The sequence below is a fragment of the Salmo salar genome, chromosome ssa11, assembly GCF_905237065.1.
Source record: "Salmo salar chromosome ssa11, Ssal_v3.1, whole genome shotgun sequence".
NCBI lineage: Eukaryota > Metazoa > Chordata > Actinopteri > Salmoniformes > Salmonidae > Salmo > Salmo salar.
This window is the reverse complement of record NC_059452.1, coordinates 56,839,177-56,844,662: the sequence shown is the minus strand read 5'-3', so window position 1 is coordinate 56,844,662 and position 5,486 is coordinate 56,839,177.

Genomic DNA, 5,486 nt, shown 5'->3' with positions numbered 1-5,486 from the left:
TGGACCAAGTCCTAAAACCGCACAGAACTTATGCTCAGATGATGTGGGGATCTACAGCCCAGATTGGGAATCTCACTTACCCCAGGGTACAGGCAGCGCTAGACGGCCTTAGAAAGGCAGAGCTCACGGCGAACCCTGCCAAGTGTTACGTGGGGTTAGAGGAAACCAAGTATCTGGGATACACCGTGGGAATAGGGTTAATCAAATCCCAACTGAAGAAGGTTGAGGCAATTAGAGGATGGCCGAGACCAGTAAATAAGAAGCAGGTTCGAGCCTTCCTAGGGTTGACCGGTTACGACCGGAAGTTCATCCCAAATTATGCCACAGTGGCTGCCCCACTCACTGACATGACTAGAGCCAGAGGGCCACACATGGTAAAATGCGATGAAAGGGACACCAAAGCATTTATAACATTACAGGAGGCTCTCTGCTGTAATCCAGTGCTGGTAATACCAGACTTTGAGCGAGAGTTCGTTGTTCAGACGGATGCCTCAGAGGTCGGCTTGGGAGCCGTGCTCTCCCAAGAGGTTGAAGGGGTGGAACTCTCCATCCTGTTTAAGAAACTGGAACCACGGGACGCCAACTACTCAGTCGTTGAGAAAGATTCGCTGGCGGTAAAGTGGGCTCTAGAAAGCATGAAATACTACCTGCTAGGGCGCCACCTCACCTTCATCAGTGACCAAGCCCCACTCACCTGGACGCATAGGGCAAAAGAGAAGAACGCTTGGGTGATGCGGTGGTTTTTGAGTCTCCAACCGTTTTACTTTGATGAAATGGGAAATGTGGATGGGTTATCACGCCTGCATAACTATTTTTCTGCCATAGCCCGACCTCGGGGGTCGAAGCTAGGGGGGAGATGTGTGGCAAAAGAAGGGGGCCGAGTGATAAATGGTAGATATGTGAGGGCAGAACTAATAAACGGGCTCTGCCCTATCACTAAAACGCCCCCCCCCCTGACCAGAACTACAGATCACAAACTGGCCGACCACCAAAAACTCCAATCTCCAGAAGCAAGGGGAACGCTCAGAAGGTGGGGCTGACCCACAGATAAGGGGTCAAGACAAATCAGGGGCTGGGGGATCTGTGAACCATAGAGGAAGTGACAATATATATCGGTTGGATTTACCGTGTATGACCTGGACTGTTTGGACTTACCTATTGGCATTTGGACCTGGAAGCGCTTCGTGTACCGAACCCTGCTAACATTGACCACGCCTGCGGCCTGTGCAGACCAGGACAGAGAAACCAACATGCAGGTACTGTCCTGTTTGAAAGAACTCTCATTCTGGGGTGGTTTTGGTGACTGTCTCCCGTTTAATTTGTCACAATATATTGAACATTTTATTTAGCCAGGGAGTCATGCTGAGACCACAGTCTCTTTTCCAGATTAACCCTGCCTGAACACGTCACTAAACAATTACACTAAATGATCAAAAGTATGTGGGACACCTGCTCCTCCAACATTTCATTACAAAATCATCAGCATTTAATATAGAGTTGGTCCCCCACTTTGCTGCTATAACAGCCTCCACTCTTCTGGGAAGGCTTTCCACTAGATGTTGGTACATTGCTGCGGGGACTTTCTTCCATTCAGCCACATGAGCATTAGTGAGGTTGAGCGATTAGGCCTGGTTCGCAGTCGGCGTTCCAATTCATTTTTACACACTTCAGCACTGGGCGGTGCCATTCAGTGAGCTTGTGTGGACTACCACTGCATGGCTGAGCCATTATTCCTCCTAGACATTTTCACTTCACAGTAACAGCACATGCAGTTGACCGGGGGCAGTTCTAGCAGGGCAGAAATTTGACGAACTGACTTGTTGGAAAGGTGGCATCCTGAAACGGTGCCACGTTGAAAGTCGCTGAGTTTTTCAGTTCTGGCCATTCTACTGCCAATGTTTGTCTATGGAGATTGTATGGCTGTGTGCCCAATTTTTATACACCTGTCAGCAATGGGTGTGGCTGAAAAAGCTGAATCCACTAATTTGAAGGGGCGTCCACATACTTTTAGCAATAGTGTATCATGAAGAAAAGCTATGTAGGGAATAGGGTGCCATTTGGGATGTCCCTGGTCTTAAGTAGTGCGCTATATAGAGAATAGGGTGCCATTTGGCTCTGGTCAACAGTAGTGCACTATATAGGGAACAGGGTGCCATTTGACTCTGGTCAACAGTAGTGCCCTATATAGAGAATAGGGAGCCATTTTGGGATGCAGCCTGTGAGTTGTTTTCCAGAGCATACCTCATCAGAACCGGACTTATGTGATTTGAGTGATATGTGGTTAAATAGGAATGTTCATATTTCCCTTTCAAGGCGATTTTATACGCATCTCGATTTGTTAGAGGAACAAATCGATGTGATTCGGTTAGTCTCGATACGATGAACAACATTTTTTGTTGTTGTTGTTGCATGTACACACATTTTCCATTTTAACATGAATATCTGCTGCTGATTTGGAACTCATGAGCTGGGCCTCTCCTCTGAGCTGGGCCTCTCCTCTGAGCTGGGGCCTCTCCTCTGAGCTGGGGCCCTCCTCTGAGCTGGGGCCCTCCTCTGAGCTGGGGCCCTCCTCTGAGCTGTATCTGTTTGAGATCGCTTCTCTAAATTGAGTAGTGTGTGTGTGTGTGTGTGTGTGTGTGTGTGTGGGCACCTAAGCTGAGCCATTGTACAGACATCTACCACCCCACTATCAGATTAGGGGTGGGGGCAATTTGTCCCCCCCAACTCTTAGCTTTTGGTAACAATTGCCAAAACAAATTTATCGGTTGTCACTCAACTAATAAAGCCAAAAATGTGACAATGGGAAAGCAATTTAACAAGCATCTGAAGGTTGAAGGTGCCACACACAGCCTGTTAGAATATGGATAGGTCTACCTGCTGCCTCTCATTGGCTAGAACAGCTGTCTCCCACACTGTTCACACAGCTGTTATCTGACCGTCATATCCAGGTACAGAACAGTTTGATAGGAGAGGCCACATCACATCAGTCACTACAGATAACAGGTATTTTAGGAATAAAACCATATTTTTATTTGACCTTTTATTTAACTAGGCAGGTCAGTTAAGAACAAATTCTTATTTTACAATGACGGCCTAGGAACAGTGGGTTAAACTGCCTTGTTCAGGGGGCAGAACGACGGATTTGTACCTCGTCAGCTCGGGGATTCGAACTTCCAACCTTTCGATTACTAGTCCAACGCTCTAACCACTAGGCTACCCTGCCGCCTCTACACTCTAACCACTAGGCTACCCTGCCACCTCTACACTCTAACCACTAGGCTACCCTGCAGACCCTACATTCTGACCACTAGTCTACCCTGCCGCCTCTACACTCTAACCACTAGTCTACCCTGCCGCCCCTCCACTCTAACCACCAGGCTACCCTGCCGCTGCTCCACTCTAACCGCTAGGCTACCCTGCCGCCTCTACACTCTAACCGCTAGGCTACCCTGCCGCCCCATATGAGTCGAAGGGATTTGTAACATTGGAATCGGTTTTTATGAACGATGCTTAATTTGGATCAGTTTGGACTCCCGCTGACAGATGCACTGGGAACTGAAACATTTTGAACCAGGAATGAATTTTATCCTGTAAATCTTTTAATTATATCACTTAAATCATAGGGATGTAATCTGCTGAGAGACGGACGGACGGACATACAGACAGACAAGAGGACGAGTGACTCATTGACACACACTCAGTACTGTATTTACTGTGGCAGAGTCATGAATAGCACCCTATTCCCTATGTAGTGCACTAATGTTGACCTGGTTCCATAGGGCCCTGGTCAAAAGTAGTGCACTGTGTAGTGAATAGGGTTCCATTTAGTACGCAGGACTGTGTTTACTGGCGCCAGCCTGCCTGTTGCTAACCCACAGCCACATAATCAATATACTAAAACAGGATGACTTAATGAGTCTGAACACTGTTCAGGATACAGACCCTCAGTCTTTAGACCAGGGCCCATAGGGAATAGGGTCTGTTAGGATACAGACCCTCAGTCTTTAGACCAGGGCCCATAGGGAATACGGTGTCTGTTAGGATACAGACCCTCAGTCTTTAGACCAGGGCCCATAGGGAATAGGGTGTCTGTTAGGATACAGACCCTCAGTCTTTAGACCAGGGCCCATAGGGGATAGGGTGCCTGTTAGGATACAGACCCTCAGTCTTTAGACCAGGGCCCATAGGGAATAGGGTGTCTGTTGGGATACAGACTCTCAGTTGTGGCTACGGTTACCAGGACAGATAGTAGGGTGACATCAGACAGTCAGATAGAGAGACAGACAGATGGTAGGGTGACATCCTGATCCTCTCAACCAGCTTCATGAGGTAGTCACCTGGAATGCATTTCAATTAACAGGTGTGCCTTGTTAAAAGTTAATTTGTGTAATTTCTTTCCTTAATGCGTTTGAGCCAATCGGTTGTGTTATGACAAGGTAGGGGTGGTATACAGAAGATAGCCCTGTTTGGTAAAAGACCAAGTCCATATTATGGCAAGAACAGCTCAAATAAGCAAAGAGAAACGACAGTCCATCACTACTTTAAGACATGAAGGTCAGTCAATCCGGAACATTTCAAGAACTTTTCAAGTTTCTTCAAGTGCAGTCGCAAAAACCATCAAGCGCTATGATGAAACTGGCTCTCATGAGGACCGCCACAGGAAAGGAAGACCCAGAGTTACCTCTGCTGCAGAGGATAAGTTCATTAGAGTAACCAGCCTCAGAAATTGATGTCCATATAAATGCTTCACAGAGTTCAAATAACAGACACATCTCAACATCAACTGTTCAGAGGAGACTTTGTGAATCAGGCCTTCATGGTCGAATTGCTGCGAAGAGACCACTACTAAAGGACACCAATAATAAGAAGAGACTTGCTTGGGCCAAGAAACACGAGCAATGGACATTAGACTGGTGGAAATCTGTCCTTTGGTCTGATGAGTCAAAATGTGCGATTTGTTTCCACCGCCATGTCTTTGTGAGACGCAGAGTAGGTGAACGGATGATCTCCACATGTGTGGTTCCCACCGTGAAGCATGGAGGTGTGATGGTGTGGGGTGCTTTGCTGGTGACACTGTCAGTGATTTATTTAGAATTCAAGGCACATTTAACCAGCATGTCTACCACAGCATTCTGCAGCAATACGCCATCCCATCTGGTTTGTGCTTATTGGTGTTTTTCAACAGGACGATGACCCAATACACCTCCAGGCTGTGTAAGGGCTATTTCACCAAGAAGAAGAGTGATGGAGTGCTGCATCAGATGACCTGGCCTCCACAATCACCCGACCTCAACCCAATTGAGTGAAGGAAAAGCCGCCAACAAGTGCTCAGCATATGTGGGAATTCCTTCAAAACTGTTGGAAAAACATTCTAAGTGAAGCTGGTTGAGAGAATGCCCAGAATGTGCATAGCTGTCAAGGCAAAGAATCTCAAATATAAAATATACTTTGACTTGTTTAACACTTTTTTTGTTGTTGTTGTTGGT